The sequence below is a fragment of the Heptranchias perlo genome, chromosome 23, assembly GCF_035084215.1.
Source record: "Heptranchias perlo isolate sHepPer1 chromosome 23, sHepPer1.hap1, whole genome shotgun sequence".
Lineage (NCBI taxonomy): Eukaryota > Metazoa > Chordata > Chondrichthyes > Hexanchiformes > Hexanchidae > Heptranchias > Heptranchias perlo.
Genome location: NC_090347.1, coordinates 45,576,891 through 45,595,054, shown reverse-complemented (window position 1 = coordinate 45,595,054; position 18,164 = coordinate 45,576,891).

Genomic DNA, 18,164 nt, shown 5'->3' with positions numbered 1-18,164 from the left:
AACAAAGGTAATGCAGTAATCATGGGGGGGACTTTAATCTTAATATAGACTGGGCAAATCAAATTGACAAAAGTAGTTTGGAGGACAAGTTCATGGAATGCATTCGAGACAGTTTCATAGTATCACAGGAGGAGGCCATTCGGCCCATCATGCATGCTGGCTCTTTGAAAGAGCTATCCAATTAGTCCCATTCCCCTGTTCTTTCCCCATAACCCTGTAACTTTTTTCCCTTCAAGTATTTACCCAATTCCCTTTTGAAAGTTATTTTTGAATCTGCTTCCACCACCCTTTCAGGCAGTGCATTCCAGATCATAACAACTCACTGCGTAAAAAAATGTTTCCTCATGTCCCTGGCCCTTTTGCCGATCACCTTAAATCTGTGTCCTCTGGTTACTGACCCTTCTGCCACTGGAAACAGTTTCTCCTTATTTATTATCAAAACTGTTCATGATTTTGAACATCTCTGTCAAATCTCCCATTAACCTTCTCTGTGCCATGGATAACAATTCCAGCTTCTCCAGTCTCTCCACATAACTGAAGTCCCTCATCCCCGGTACCATTCTAGTAAATCTCCTCTGCAGGGTCTCCAAGGCCTTCATTTCCTTCCTAAAATGTGGTGCCCAGAATTGAACACAATATTCCAGCTGAGGCCTAACCAATGTTTTATAAAGGTTTAGCATAACATCCTTGTTTTTGTACTCTATGCCTCTATTAATCAAGCCGAGGATCCCATAAGCTTTTTTAACAGCCTTCTCAATTTGTCCTGCCACCTTCAAAGATTTGATATGTGCACCCCCAGGTCTCTCTGTTCCTGCACCCCTTTAAAATTGTGCCTCAACTCATTCTTCCGACCAAAATGTATCACTTCACACTTCTCTGTGTTAAATTTCATCTGTCATCTGTCTGCCCATTTCACCAGTCTGTCTATGTCCTCCTGAAGTCTTTTTTTTTCTTCGTTCACGGAATGTGGGCGTCGCTGGCGAGGCCAGCATTTATTGCCCATCCCTAATTGCCCTTGAGAAGGTGGTGGTGAGCCGCCTTCTTGAACCGCTGCAGTCCGTGTGGTGAAGGTTCTCCCACAGTGCTGTTAGGAAGGGAGTTCCAGGATTTTGACCCAGCAACGATGAAGGAACGGCGATATATTTCCAAGTCGGGATGGTGTGTGACTTGGAGGGGAACGTGCAGGTGATGTTGTTCCCATGTACCTGCTGCCCTTGTCCTTCTAGGTGGTAGAGGTCGTGGGTTTGGGAGGTGCTGTCGAAGAAGCCTTGGCGAGTTGCAGTGCATCCTGTGGATGGTACACACTGCAGCCACGGTGCACTGGCAGTGAAGGGAGTGAATGTTTAGGGTGGTGGATGGGGTGCCAATCAAGTGGGCTGCTTTGTCCTGGATGGTGTCGAGCTTCTTGAGTGTTGTTGGAGCTGCACTCATCCAGGCAAGTGGAGAGTATTCCATCACACTCCTGACCTGTGCCTTGTAGATGGTGGAAAGGTTTTGGGGAGTCAGGAGTTGAGTCACTCGCTGCGGAATACCCAGCCTCTGACCTGCTGTTGCAGCCACGGTATTTATGTGACTGGTTCAGTTAAGTTTCTGGTCAATGGTGACCCCCAGGATGGTGGGGGATTTGGCGATGGTAATGCCATTGAATGTCAAGGGGAGGTGGTTGGACTCTCTCTTGTTGGATTCTATTCTCCACATTGTTTACTACATTTCTGAGTTTCATGTCATCTGAAAACTTAGAAATTATACCCTCTATACCCAAGCCCAGGTCATTATTATATATCAAAAAGGGCAGTGGTCCTATTACTGACCCGTGGGCGACACCATTGTATACTTCCCTCCAGTCTGAAAAACAATAATTGTTCACCACTACTCTCTGCTTTCTGTCCCTTAGCCAATTTTGTATCCAGCCTGCCACTGTCCCTTTAATCCCATGGACTTTAATTTTGCTAACCGGTCTATTATGTGGTACTTTATCAAATGCCTTTTGAAAGCCAATGTACACATTAACCACACTACCCTCATCAACCCTCTCCATTACTTCATCAAAGAACTCAATCAAGTTAGTCAAACACAATATCCTTTAACAATTCCATGCTGTCTTTCATTTATTCACCGATACTTTTCCAAGTGCTAATTAATTTTGTGCCAGATTATTGTCTGTAAAAGCTCCCCCACCACTGACGTTAGGCTGACTGGCATATGAACATACGTACTAACATACGAATTAAGAGCAGGAGTAGGCCATTCGGCCCCTCGCTCCTGCTCTGCCATTTGATAAGATCATGGCTGATCTGATTGCGACCTCAATCCTACTTTCCCGTCTACCTACTATAACCTTTGACTCCCTTGTTAATCAGAAATCTATCTACCTCAGCCTTAAAAATATTCAATGACCCTGCCTCCACCGCTCTCTGGGGAAGGGAGTTCCACAGACTCACGACCCTCTGAGAGAAAAAAATTCTCCTCATCTCCATCTTAAATGAATCATCCACCGCTACAGGTGAGGTGCCTGAAGATTGGAGGGTAGCAAATGTTGTGCCTTTGTTTAAGAAGGGCGGCAGGGAAAAGCCTGGGAACTACAGACCAGTGAGCCTGACATCTGTAGTGGGTAAGTTGTTAGAGGGTATTCTGAGGGACAGAATCTACAGGCATTTGGAGAGGCAGGGACTAATTAGGAACAGTCAGCATGGTTTTGTGAGAGGAAAATCATGTCTCACGAATTTGATTGAGTTTTTTGAAGGGGTAACCAAGAAGATAGATGAGGGCTGTGCAGTAGACGTGGTCTACATGGACTTCAGCAAAGCATTTGACAAGGTACCGCATGGTAGGTTGTTACATAAGGTTAAATCTCATGGGATCCAAGGTGAGGTAGCCAATTGGATACAAAATTGGCTTGACGACAGAAGACAGAGGGTGGTTGTCGAGGGTTGTTTTTCAAACTGGATGCCTGTGTCCAGCGGTGTGCCTCAGGGATCGGTGCTGGGTCCGCTGTTATTTGTTATTTATATTAATGATTTGGATGAGAATTTAGGAGGCATGGTTAGTAAGTTTGCAGATGACACCAAGATTGGTGGCATTGTGGACAGTGAAGAAGGTTATCTAGGATTGCAACGGGATCTTAATAAATTGGGCCAGTGGGCCGATGAATGGCAGATGGAGTTTAATTTAGATAAATGTGAGGTGATGCATTTTGGTAGATCGAATCGGGCCAGGACCTACTCCGTTAATGGTAGGGCGTTGGGGAGAGTTATAGAACAAAGAGATCTAGGAGTACAGATTCATAGCTCCTTGAAAGTGGAGTCACAGGTGGATAGGGTGGTGAAGAAGGCATTCAGCATGCTTGGTTTCATTGGTCAGAACATTGAATGCAGGAGTTGGGATGTCTTGTTGAAGTTGTACAGGGCATTGGTGAGGCCACACTTGGAGTACTGTGTACAGTTCTGGTCACCCTATTATAGAAAGGATATTATTAAACTAGAAAGAGTGCAGAAAAGATTTACTAGGATGCTACCGGGACTTGATGGTTTGACTTACAGGGAGAGGTTAGACAGACTGGGACTTTATTCCCTGGAGAGTAGGAGGTTAAGGGGTGATCTTATAGAAGTCTATAAAATAATGAGGGGCATAGATAAGGTAGATAGTCAAAATCTTTTCCCAAAGGTAGGGGAGTCTATAACGAGGGGGCACAGATTTAAGGTGAGAGGGGAGAGATACAAAAGGATCCAGAGGGGCAATTTTTTCACTCAAAGGGTGGTGAGTGTCTGGAACGAGCTGCCAGAGGCAGTAGTAGAGGCGGGTACAATTTTGTCTTTTAAAAAGCATTTGGACAGTTACATGGGGAAGATGGGTATCGAGGGATATGGGCTAAGTGCAGGCAATTGGGACTAGCTTAGTGGTATAAACTGGGCGACATGGACATGTTGGGCCGAAGGGCCTGTTTCCATGTTGTAACTTCTATGATTCTATGATTCTATGAAATGGAAGACCCCTTATTTTTAAACTGTGGCCCCTAGTTCTAGTCTCTCCCACAAGGGGAAACATCCTCTCAGCATCTACCCCTTCAAGTCCCCTCAGGATCTTATTTGTTTCAATAAGATCACCTCTTATTCTTCTAAACTCCGATGTGTACAGGCCCAACTTGTCAACCTTTCCTCATAAGATAACCCCCTCATCCCAGGTGAGAATCCCTACGTGGTCAGTTTTCGGTAAAATATTAAAATGTCTACGTGGCAAAGAAGCAGAATGCAAAATGGTTAGAAAGGGTTAATTAGTTAGTAACTGAGATTGGTACAGGTGGCCTGGCCTCCTGCTGGGCCATATGTTTGCGTAGTCAGCAGGTTTGCATGGTCTTATCAATGTAGAGTCTTTGATGTGATTCAAGGACTGGTCTGAATGTCTCCATGTTTATGGCAGATCAATATAGGTAACGAGCTTAGCCAAAGTTGAAAGACATTCCAGGTTGGGAGATAAGGAACAGAAGGAACAGGGAAGAACATTCCAAGTTGGAAGGTGAGGAAGTATCCCCTTTGATGTCTAACAGCAGCATGGTCAGCACATGGACGATTTATGATTGGCCGGAAATAATGTAACCTCGCATGGCAACCTGTGCCCGGCTTATGATTGGTGTTGACCCTCGTTAAGTATGTTCCAACCCTATTGATTTGTATAAAAACGTGTGGATTTCTGTATGTTTTTGTTCTTGCTCTGCCAGCATAGAGGGGCTCTATCAGGAGTCCAAATCAATGCTGCAGACTAAGAACCCTGCTATTAAAGTTGTGCTGAACTTTAAAATGTATTCGACTTCAGTTTTTACTGAACCAGACTGAGGGGAAAGAATCCGGATCGTCACAGGAATCAGTCGAGTGAACCTTCTCTGAACTGCCTCCAAAGCAATTATGTCCTTTCTTAAATAAGGAGACCAAAACTGCACACAGTATTCTGGATGTGGTCTCACCAATGCCCTGTACAACTGTAACAAAATATCTCTACTTTTATATTCCATTCCCCTTGCAATAAATAACAGCATTCCATTTGCCTTCCTGATCACTTGCTGTACCTGCACACTATCTTTTTGTGATTCATGTACTAGGACACCCAGATCCCTCTGTACCTCAGAGTTCTGCAATCTCTCTCCATTTAAATAATATACTGCTTTTCTACTCCTCCTGCCAAAGTGGACAAGTTCACATTTTCCCACATTATACTCCATCTGCAAAATTTTTGCGCACTCACTTAACCTATCTATATCCCTTTGCAGACTCCTTATGTCCTTTTCACAACTTACTTTCCTACCTACTTTTGTGTCATCAGCAAATTTAGCAACCATACATTCGGTCCTTTCATCCAAGTCATTGATATAGATTGTAAATAGTTGAAGCCCCAGCACTGATCCCTGTGGCACTCCACTCGTTACATCTTGCCAACCTCAAAATGACCCATTTATGCCTTCTCTCTGTTTCCTGTCAGCTAACCAATCCTTTATCCATGCTAATATATATTTTTTTATTCGTTCACGGGATGTGGGCGTCGCTGGCGAGGCCAGCATTTATTGCCCATCCCTAATTGCCCTCGAGAAGGTGGTGGTGAGCCACCTTCTTGAACCGCTGCAGTCCGTGTGGTGACGGTTCTCCCCTACATCATGAGCTCTTATTTTGTGTACTAGCCTTTGATGTGACACCTTGTCAAATGCCTTTTGGAAATCCAAGTACACTCATCCACAGGATCCCCTTTATCCACGTTGCTTGTTACTTCCTCAGAGAACTCTAATATAATTAGTCAAACACGATTTCCCTTTCACAAAGCCGTGTTGACTCTGCATTGAGATTTTCTAGGTGCCCTGCTATACCCTCCTTAATAATAGATTCTAGCATTTTCCCCAAGACAAATGTTAAGCTAACTGGCCTGTAGTTTCTTAAATAGAAAGGAGGGAGACAGAACAATTGCCTAGAACAATACGTCATGGAACCAACCAGGGAACAGGTTATTTTAGATCTTGTCTTGTGTAATGAGACAGGGTTAATTAGTAATCTCATAGTAAAGGATCCTCTGGAGATGATTGATAATAATATGATAGAATTTCACATTGAGTTCGAGAGTGACGTACTTAAGTCCGAAACTAGAGTCTTAAACTTAAACAAAGCCAATTATGTAGGTATGAGGGGCGAGTTGGCTAAGATTGATTGGGAAATTAGATTAAGAGATATGACAGTAGATAAGCAATGGCAAACATTTAAAGAAATATTTCATAATTCTCAATGAATATACATACCATTGAGGAATAAAAATTCCACAGGAAAAGTGATCCATCCGTTGCTAACTAAAGATGTTAAGGATAGTATTAGATTAAAAGAAGAGGCTTATAATGTTGCCAAGAGTGGTAAGCTTGAAGATTGGGAGAGTTTTAGAAACCTGCAAAGGATGACCAAAGAATTGATATAGAGGGAGAAAATAGAATATGAGAGTAAACTAGCAAAAAATATAAAAACAGATTGTAAGAGCTTCTAGAAGTATGTAAATGTTAACACACAGGTACAGCAAGTAATTAGGAAGGCAAATGGTATGTTGGCCTTTATTGCAAGGGGATTGGAGTATAAGAGTAAGGAGGTCTTGCTGCAATTATATAGGGCTCTGGTGAGACCACACCTGGAGTACTGTGTACAGTTTTGATCTCCTTACCTAAGGAAGGATATACTTACCTTAGAGGGGGTGCAACAAAGGTTCACCAGATTGATTCTTGGAATGAGGGTTGTCCTATGAGGAGAGATTGAGTAGAATGGGCCTATACTCTCTGGAGTTCAGAAGAATGAGGGGTGATCTCATTGAAATCTATAAGATTCTGAGAGGGCTTAACAGGGTAGATGCTAGGAAGCTATTTCCCCTGGCTGGAGAGCCTAGAACTAGGGGGCATAGTCTCAGGATAAGAGGTCAGCCATTTAGGACTGAGATGAGGAGGAATTTTTTCACTCGGCGGGTCGTGAATCTTTGGAATTCTCTACCCCAGAGGGCTGTGGATGCTCAGTCGTTGAGTATATTCAAGACTGAGATCGACAGATTTTTATACTCTAAGGGAATCAAGGGATATGGGGATAGAGCAGGAAATTGGAGTTGAGGTCGAAGATCAGACATGTTCTTATTGAATGGCGGAGCAGGCTCGAGGGGGCGTATGGCCTACTCCTGCTCCTATTTCTTACCTTCTTGTATCAACTTCCATTTTAACTACTTATTGCCACGATAACATAAACTACTGATATTTTTCTTATTTGGTGCAGGCTAAAAACTCTGCATTTGTCACAGTCCACATATCCAACAAGGGAAGCATGACTGATTTTCATTTCTTGTTTCCCTCCCTGGTGGGTGCTGAGAACAATTACAGTACCCCAACTCCCCTAGACATTCAACAGCATTACCATCGCCGAATCCCCCACCATCAACATCCTGGGGGTCACCATTGACCAGAAACTTAACTGGCTAGTCACATAAATACTGTGGCTACCAGAGCAGGTCAGAGGCTAGGTATTCTGCGGCGAGTGACTCACCTCCTGACTCCCCAAAGCCTTTCCACCATCTACAAGGCACAAGTCAGGAGTGTGATGGAATACTCTCCACTTGCCTGGATGAGTGCAGCTCCAACAACACTCAAGAAGCTCGACACCATCCAGGACAAGGCAGCTCGCTTGATTGGCACCCCATCCACCACCCTAAACATTCACTCCCTTCACCACCGGCGCACTGTGGCTGCAGTGTGTACCATCCACAGGATGCACTGCAGCAACTCGCCAAGGCTTCTTCAACAGCACCTCCCAAACCCGCGACCTCTACCACCTAGAAGGACAAGAGCAGAAGGTACATGGGAACAACACCACCTGCACGTTCCCCTCCAAGTCACACACCATCCCAACTTGGAAATATATCGCCGTTCCTTCATCGTCGCTGGGTAAAAATCCTGGAATCCCTTCCTAACAGAACTGTGGGAGAACCTTCACCACATGGACTGCAGCGGTTCAAGAAGGCGGCTCACCACCACCTTCTCAAGGGCAATTAGGGATGGGCAATAAATGCCGGCCTCGCCAGCGACGCCCACATCCCATGAACGAATAAAAAAAATCTACTGAATTGGCTATAAGTTCAGCTAGTTCAGAAAAATGGAATCAAACCTGGTCTGTACACTGGCAGGGCAGGAACAGCATGAGTTACATACAGCATAATGCTTCCTCTACACTGTCCCATCAAACACTCCCAGGGCAGGTACAGCACGGGTGAGATACAGAATAAAGCTCCCTCTGCACTGTCCCATCAAACACTCCCAGGGCAGGTACAGCACGGGTGAGATACAGAGTAAAGCTCCCTCTACACTGTCTGAACAATATTCTGTCGATCTGTTAATGACTGTGGAACTGTACCCCAGGTTACAGCAATAAAGGAAGCCATTCGTCCCATCATGCCTGAACTGGCTCTTTGCTGGAGCAATTCAAAAGTAATCAAACTAATACCACTACCCCGCTGTCTCCCCAAAGCCCTCCACCAATCCAAACCGGTCAAGCTGCCCTGTTGTTTCCCCATAGCTCTGTATCAATCCCAAACTAATCCCACGATTCCACTCTCTCCCCATGGCCCATATTGATCCAAAACTGATAAACTCTCCCCATAGAGCAATGGGCCTCCGTCACTCATGTGGTGGGTACTGGAACCAACCACTCAAGTTGTAAGAAAGAAAATGATAGAAAAGAAAGAACTTGCATTTCTATAGCGCCTTTCATGACCTCAGATCATCCCAAAGCGCTCCACACCAATGAAGTACTTGGAAATGTAGTCACTCGTAATGTAGAGAAACATGACAGCCAATTTGTGCAAGGTCTCTCAAACAGCAATGAGGTAATGACCAGATAATCTGGTTTAGTGATGTTGGTTGAGGTCGTGGGTTCAAGTCCCACTCCAGAGACCTGAGCACAAAATCTAGGCTGACACTCCAGTGCGGTACTGAGGGAGTGCTGCACTGTCAGAGGTGCCGTTTTTCGGATGAGACGTTAAACCTCTCAGGTAGATGTAAAAGATCCCTTGGCATTATTTCAAAGAGGAGACAGGGAGATTTCCCCAGTGTTCTGGCCAATATTTATCCCTCAACCAACATCATTAAAACAGATTATTTGGTCATTTATTACATTGCTGTTTGTGGGATCTTGCTGTGCGCAAATTGGCTGCCACGTTTCCTACATTACAGCAGTGACTGTACTTTAGAAAGTATTTCATTGGCTGTAAAGCACCTTGGGATGTCCTGAGGTTGTGAAAGGCGCTATATAAATGCAAGTCTTTCTTCTCTATTTATCCCATCATCGTTCATCCCTCTGGTACCCTAACTCTCCCATCGAGCCTCATCCCTCTAGTACCCTAAAGCTCCCTTCCAGGCCCATCCCTCAAGTACCCTAACACTCCCAATGAAGCCCATCCGTCTAATACCCTAGATACTCTCATCAAACCCCACCCCTCTAGTTCCTTAACTCTCCCATCAAGGCCCATCCCTCCAGCACCCTAACCCATCAAGGCCCATCTCTCCCATCAAAGTGCATCCTGCTAGTATCCTAACTCTCCCATCAAGTCCCATCCCTCTATTACCCTAACTCTCCCATCGAGGCTCATCCCTCTAGTATCCTAACTCTCCCATTGAGGCCCATCCCTCTAGTATCCAAACTCTCCCTTTGAGGCTCATCGCTCTAGTAACCTAACTCTCCCTTTGAGGCTCATCTCTCTAGTAACCTAGCTCTCCCATTGAGGCCCATCCCTCTAGTATCCTAACTCTCCCATTGAGGCTCATCCCTCTAGTATCCTAACTCTCCCATTGAGGCTCATCCCTCTAGTATCCTAACTCTCCCATTGAGGCCCATCCCTCTAGTATCCTAACTCTCCCATTGAGGCCCATCCCTCTAGTATCCTAACTCTCCCATTGAGGCCCATCCCTCTAGTATCCTAACTCTCCCATTGAGGCTCATCCCTCTAGTATCCTAACTCTCCCATTGAGGCTCATCCCTCTAGTATCCTAACTCTCCCATTGAGGCCCATCCCTGAAGCATCCTAACTCTCCCATTGAGGCCCATCTCTTTAGTATACTAACTCCTATATCGAGGCCCATCCAACTAGTATCCTAACTCTAGTAATCCAAAACTAATCCTACCACCCTGCTCTCTCCCCATAGCCCTGCATCAATCCAAAACTAATCCCACTACTCCCTCCCCATAATTAAACCAGCAATCCTTTGCTTGTTTTTTATTTACAAAAGCTCTGTCAAAATGTAACTCTGCCAGCAGCTGAGTGTCGCTGGTGCAGCGAGGGAAGTTCATCCTGCACCCGATGCTTATACAGCCACATCGGCTGAAAAGGTCACTCAATAGGTTCGATGGCTGCGATGCCCTCTCTAATCACCCTGCCGACATTCACACTGGTCATTTGGGTGAAGTACTGGAGGGACCAAGCCCCATGAAGGGTCAGTGAGTCCTGTTTGCAGCCAGGGAGACACAGGTCTGCACCGAGACAAAGTCTGGCAGAGCCTGGAAATAAAGGCCAATGTCAAATTGAGGTCCAGGCATGGGGGTGGGTCGGGGAAGGAAAACTGTGGGTGGGGGGAGCCAAGCAGTGCACTTTACGACAAGGAGAATATACTCACTCCACGAGTGTCAGGCGGTTATAAACCAAACCTCTTTGCTATCATTTGGATAATGTCAAGATGTCTATCCTATTGGATGCTCTTCTAGCTAGGTGGGTGAGGAAGGCTGCGTTCCCAGTCTGGAAATTTGGTAGCCATTAGTTCCACTCATGAAGAATGGTGGACTCTTCCCCCTTCCCAGTCATACTTAATCCAGAAGGGAAGGAACATAGAGCTGCAGCTCCCTCAGCAGCCCTCACTCCCCCATTCAAGGTGGCAGCTATGGGGGGGGGGGCGGGGGGGGGGAACTGGGTGAAACCGTGGGTTAGCTCACTGACCTTTCACCTCTGGGACCTGGGTTCTACTCCATGTCAGATCAATGGGATGAAAGTCTGTTCTCTCGATTGGATCTTTTTTCATTACAACACAGATTATAATAACTTGCATTCATATAGCACCTTTAATGTAGAAAAACATCCCACAGAGGCCTAATCGGACAAAAATCAATGCCGAGCCAAAGAAGGAGATATTAGGATGGGTGACTATAATCTTGGTCAAAGAGGTGGATTTTAAGGAAGGGAAAGAGGTGAAGAGGGAATTCCAGAGTGTGGGGCCTAGATGGTTGAAGAACGGCCACCAATGGTGGGGTAAAGGGAGTGGTGGATGTACAAGAGGCTAGAGTTGTAGGAGCGCAGAGTTCTCGGAGGGTTGTAGTACTGGAGGAGGTTACAGAGATGGGATAGGGGCAGGCCAATGAGGGATTTAAACATGAGGATAAGAATTTTAAATTGGAGGTGTAAGGGGATTGGGAGCCAATGTAGGTCAGTGAGCACAGGGGTGATGGGTGAACTGGACTTGCTGCGAGTCAGGATAAAGGCAGCAGAGTTTTGGATTAGCTGAAGCTTATAGAGGGTGGAAAATGGGAGGCCGGCCAGGAGAGCATTGGAATAGACAAGTCTGGAGGTAACAAAAGCATGGATGAGGGTTTTGGCAGCAGATGGGCTGAGTTGGGGTAACAGGTGATATTACAGAAATGGAAGTAGAGAGTCTTGGTGATAGAGAGGATATGAGCTCAACTCTGGGTCAAATAGGACCTCAAGGTTGTGAACGGTCTAGTTCAGCCTGAGACAGTGACCAGGGAGGGGGTTGGAATCGGTGAAAAGGGAAAGGAGTTTGTGCCAAGCCTGAAGACAATGGCTTCGGTCTTCCCAATGTTTAACTGGAGGAAATTACGGCTCACTGAGGACTGGATATCGGACAAGCAGTCTGACAACACATAGACGAGAGAGGTGGTAGAGAGGTAGAGCTGGGTGTCATTGCTATGGGGCAATATGCTGGAAGTGATTAAAATGATGACAGGATGGAGCAGGGTAGATAGAAACAGACTGTTTGCAGTAGTTGAGGGGTCTAGAACGAGGGGTCATGGATACAAGATTAAATGTTAGAGATTTAGAAAGAACGGCACGAGAAACTTCTTCACACAGAGTTGTGAGACTGTGGAATTCACTTCCAGGATTAGTGGTTGAGGCAGAAACTATGTCAATTTTGATGATTAGATTGGATAGGTGGATGTAGAAAAAGGAGTTGAAGGGATGTGGGAACTTGGCAGGTAAACGTGATAAGAATTATTTTCTTGCGAGGAGAGTAAATGCCGACATGGGCTGGTTGGGTCGAGTGGCCTGTTTTCCTGTTGTAGATTATATGTATATTGGCTGTAAATAGGTTTGAGGCAGTCTCAATCAAATTACCAGGGGGCAACGGCCACAAAACTGTTGAAAAAGGGCGAAATGACATACTGGAGCAGTAAGGGGCAGTCTCCTGAGATTGGAGCAGAGGTGTGCCTCATGCTAGGACTGGATGCCAGGAATGGAAAAAAAAGTTCCATTTCTCTCACTTTGCAGATCAAAAACAATCACCTGAAGGCTCTGCAGGGTTCGGTGATTGGAACCAGGGCAACAGTTGGGGCATTACAATTCGCCAAGTCTAGGGATGGGGAGGAAACGTCAGCCGTGGTCCTATCCCGTGAGTCCCGCGTGTATGCATGTGTGGGGTAAGGAGTGGATCAGACTCGGCTATGATTCCTACCTCCGCCCCCACCCCACCCTTCACTGTTAAATAACCTGTTGACGCTCATTGTCTAGACTCATTCGTGAAGAATGGCTACTTGGAGAAGATGGTGGAGGGCTGCTAGCTTTAACGGAGCGAGATCCAGCAAGAGTGAGGCCCTGCCTGAGAGCGGGGAAAATCGGGAAATAAAACATTTAAAAAATCATGACTTTTAAACAGAAGCATCTGAATCAATCGATTTTTCACATGCGGTTGCTGTCAATTATCTTAGGCCCTACCCCCGCCCTAAGCCTCGCCCCTATCCAGTTTTGAAATCGGCAGAAGGCAGCACGAGCATCCGTTCACCTTGATCAGCTTGAAAGACGGAGGAAATTCGGCTTCAGTTGTAGTGAAAAATGGGTGCTGGTGAATCGGCAGCCGGCTGTACACTCCACCCGATTTCCTTTCCGCTTGTTAGAGCATGGGTGTAAATGTGAGGGTTATTTATAATTTACTCCTCAAATTAATAGAGTTCGCAACATTGAATGTCAGATGGTCACAGATTTATTAAGCATACAATACACTTAACAGCAGTACTTATGACAAAACCTTGCAAATTTCAGCAGTAGACTTCAAACACGTTGCAGTTCCGAGATCAGTTTTGCAGGCTGATCAAACCTTACGAATTCTAAAGCAATTCTTCCAATGCCCACTTTTTATACCTTTTTCTCACCCCTTCCATTTGACATTTCACATGTTTCATATTATGTATCATTCATCACTGATTTGATTATGTTCTGTCCTCGCAGCCACAGATCCATAATTCCCTTTCCTTGACTCACATTCCCTAATTTCCAGCTCCAGTCTGTGATCTTTCTCAGGCAGGTGCTTATCTTCAAAGCCTCCCTTCTAATCAATGGACTAAGGGAGCTTTTCTGCCTGTGCTGTGACTGTGCTGAACCCTTTCATACCCATGTCTCCTATTAACTTTTCTCATTAAGCAGGTAGTTATAACTTTAGAAATGCTGTATACTTCTAACCACTTAAGATATTACAATTTAAGAATCATATTTCCCTACTTTGTTATCTTATCGATAGATTTACTCTTGTTACCATTCTACCAAGTGAAGCTTCTAATTATAAATCTGTACCATTCCATACCAAAAGATGTATTCGCAGATGTTCCCTTCTGCACAACTTGTTATCAACTAATTAGAGTTCCCTGCAAAATGCACTGGAATGTCTTTAATTAGGTTTATTGTCTAAACTGACCATTGCTTTAAGGTCAGTCTTAATTCAACAGTTCAGTGGTCTTTGCACCCAAATCTTCCTCACTGAACAGGCAAAAGCTAAAGAAACATAGGAACAGGAGGAGGCCATTCAGCCCCTCAAGCCTGTTCCGCCATTCAATTAGATCATGGCTGATCTGTACCTCAACTCCATTTACCCGCCTTTGATCCACAACCTTGACCTAACAAAAATCTATCGATCTCAGTCTTGAAATTTTCAATTTACCCCCAGCATCCACTGCTTTTTGGGGGAGAGAGTTTCAGATTTCCACCACCCTTTGTGTGATGAAGTGCTTCCCGACATCACCCATATCTTTATATTTATATCAAAATACAAAGAGAAATCAATAGCAGTAGAACATTAGTAGACTGCAAGATAGTCTGATTAACCATTTCCTTACACATTGACACCAATGGAAAAGAACATTATCCATAAGACAGTAAACAGATAGCAGACAGTTAACGGATAACAGTAAAGGAGTGCTACAAGATTCTTGTAAGTCCAGGGGATGATTTCTTGATATATGGTTGCATTTGGAAGATAATTCATTTTTTACTGTTGCTTTCTGTACAATGTGTTATGATTTTCTTTGTCTGTATCATAATGTGTAAGGTAAGACAAGCGAAGGGAATCAGAGGGGAGAGGAGGGAGCATATCAGGGATCAGAGGAGAGGGAGGGACGGCATTGGGATTCAGAGGAGAGAGAGGGAGGGAGACCTCGGAGTCAGAGGAGAAAGAGAGGGAGAGCATCGGCAATCAGAGAAGAGAGGGAGGGACAGCACCGGGAATCAGGGGAGGGAGAGCTTCAGGGATCAGAGGAGAGGGAGAGACAGCACGGGTATCACTGAATAGAGAGGGAGGGACAGCATCAGGAATCAAAGAGGGGGCGAGGGACAGTATTGGGAATCAGGAGAGAGACATTGGGAATCAGAGGGGACAGGGAAGGAGAGCATCAGGGATAAGAGAGAGGGGGAGAGCATTGGGGATCAGAGGAGGGGGGAGACATTGAGATAGAAGGAGGGAGAGCATCAGGAATGGGAGGAGAGAGGGAGGGACAACATGGGGGATTAGAGGAGAGAGAGAGATAGAGGGAGACATTGGGAATCAGAGGAGAGAGAAGAACAGAATTGGGAATCAGAGGACAGAGAGGGAGGTTGAGCATCGGGAATCAGAGGGGATGTATGTAAACAGGCACACAGTAGTGTCCCAGAAAGTAGATAGATGAATGAAAGGCCAGATAATCTATTTTTGGTTGAGGGAGGAATGTTGGCCAGGAGAACTCCTTGCTTTTTTTCAAATAGTATCACAGGATCTTTTACATCCACCTGAACAATCAGGCAGGAAGCCCGTGGGATTAAAGGGACAATGGCAGCGTGGATACAAAATTAGCTGAGAGCCAGAAAGCAGAGAGTTGTGGTCAATGATTGTTTTTCAGACAGAGGGAAAAGTGTGCAGTGATGTCCTCTAGAGATCGATATTAACATCACTGCTCTTTTTGATATATATTAATGACCTGGACTTGGTATACAGGGTACAATTTCAAAGTTTGCAGATGTCACAAACTTGGAAATGTAGTAAACAGTGAGGATATTAACAGACTTCAGGAGGACATAGACAGACTGGTGAAATGGGCAGATACATGGCAGATGAAATTTAATGCAGAGAAGTATGAAGTGATGCATTTTGGCAGGAAGAATGAGGAGAGACAATATAAACTAAATGGTACAATTTTAAAGGGGGTGCAGGAACAGAGTGACCTGGGGGTGTATGTACACAAATCTTAGAAGGTGGCAGGACACGTTGATAAAACCATTTTAAAAACTTTATAAATAGAGGCGTTGAGTACAAAAGCAAAGAAGTTACACTAAACCTTTATATGTCTTTAAATGTTCGTCATTGCTTATCTACTGTCATATCTTTAATTTAATTTCCCAATCTACCTAGGCCAACTCGCCCCTCATACCTATGTAATTGGCTTTGTTTAAATTTAAGACTCTAGTTTCGGACTTAAGTACGTCACTCTCGAACTCAATGTCAAATTCTATCATATTATGATCACTCTGCCCCAGAGGATCCCTTACTATGAAATTACTAATTAACCCTGTCTCATTACACAAGACAAGATCTATAATAGCCTGATCCCTGGTTGGTTCCATGACGTATTGTTCTAGGAAACTGTCTCGAATGCATTCCATGAACTCGTCCTCCAAACTACCTTTTGCCCATTTTGATTTGCCCAGTCTGTATGAAGATTAAAGTCCCCCATGATTATTGCATTACCCTTGTTACATGCACCTCTAATTTCCTGATGTATACTCTGTCCAACACTCGAACTACTGTTAGGGGGCTTATAAACCACTCCCACGTGTGTTTTCTGCCCCATGTTATTTCTTACCTCCACCCATTCTGATTCTATTTCCTGATCTTCCGAACTAAGATCCTTTCTCACTACTCTCCTTATCTCATCCTTCATTATCAGAGCTACCCCCTGCCATTCAGCCCCTCGAGTCTGTTCCACTATTCAATTAGATCATGGCTGATCTGTATCTTAACTCCATTTACCTGCCTTAATACCATGCCTAACAAAAACCTATCAATTTCAGTTTTGAATGTTTCAATTGACCCCCAGCCTCAACAGCTTTTTGGGGGAAAAGAGTTCCAGATTTCCACTCCCCTTTGTGTGAAGAAATGCTTCCTGACATCACCCCTGAACGGCCTCGCTCTAATTTTAAGGTAATGCCCCCTTGTTCTGGACTCCCTCAACTGAGGAAATAGTTTCTCTCTATCCTATCAAATTCTTTAATCATCTTAAACACCTCAATTAGTTCATCCTTTAATCTTCTCTACTCAAGGGAATACAAGCCCAGTCTATGCAATCTGGCCTCATAATTTAACCCTTTAAGCCCAGGTATAATTCTGATGAATCTGCACTGCACTCCCTCTAAGGCCAATATATCCTTCCTGAGGTGCGGTGCCCAGAACTGAATGCAGTGTCCAGATGGGGTCTGACCAGAGTCTAACATAATTTCCACCCCTTTGAATTCCAGCCTCTTGAGATAAAGGCCGACATTCCATTAGCCGTTTTAATTATTTTTTGTACCTGTCCACTAGCTTTTAGTGATTTCTGCACTTGGACCCCTAAATCTCTCTGCTCCTCCACAGTTCTGAGCTTCTCACCAGTTAGAAAATACTCTGATCTATCTTTCTTAGGTCCAAAGTAGATGACCTCACACTTCACACATTGAACTCCATCTGCCACAGTTTTGCCCACTCACTTAGTCACATGTAAATACAACACTAAAAAAACTGGGAAGATCCTGCCGATGGCTCAGTGGGAGACTGCACAGCCCAGCATGGTACTGATCCACATACACCAGCAAGGTCCAAGGTTTGATCCCTAATCTGTGCCAAGTCAGCTGATCTCATCTCGGGTGCTGAAGTTGGCCTCAGCACCCTTTGGTTTTATTTTAGGTACAGGAGGAGGCCATTCGGCCCATTGTGCCTGTACCGGCTCTTTGAAAGAGCTATCCAATTAGTCCCATTCTCCTGCTTTTTCCCCATAGCCCTGCAAATTTATCCCCTTCAAGTATTTATCCAATTCCCTTTGAAAGTTACTATTGAATCTACTTCCACCACCCTTTCAGGCAGTGCTTTCCAGAACAACTCTCTGCGTAAAAAAATGTTTCCTCATGTCGTCTCTGGCTCTTTTGCCGACATTAAATTTGTGTCCTCTGCCCTTCTGCCACTGAAAACAGTTTCTCCTTATTTACTGTATCAAAACTGATCACAATTTTGAACACCTCTATGAAATCTCCTCATAACCTTCTCTGTTCTAAGGAGAACAACCCCAGCTTCTCCAGTCTCTCCACATGGAATTGAACACAATACTCCAGCTGAGGCCTAACCAATGTTTTGTAAAGGTTTAGCATAACTTCTTGCTTTTGTACGCTATGCTTTTTTAACAGCCTTGACTTGTCCTGCCACCTTCAAAGATTTGTGTACGTACACCCCCAGGTCTCTCTGTTCCTGTACCCCCTTTAAAATTGTACCATTTAATTTATATTGCCTCTCCTCATTCTTCCTACCAAAATGTATCACTTCACACTTCTCTGCATTAAATTTCATCTGCCATGTATCTGCCCATTTCACCAGTCTGTCTCTGTCCTCTTGAAGTCTGTTACTATCCTTCACA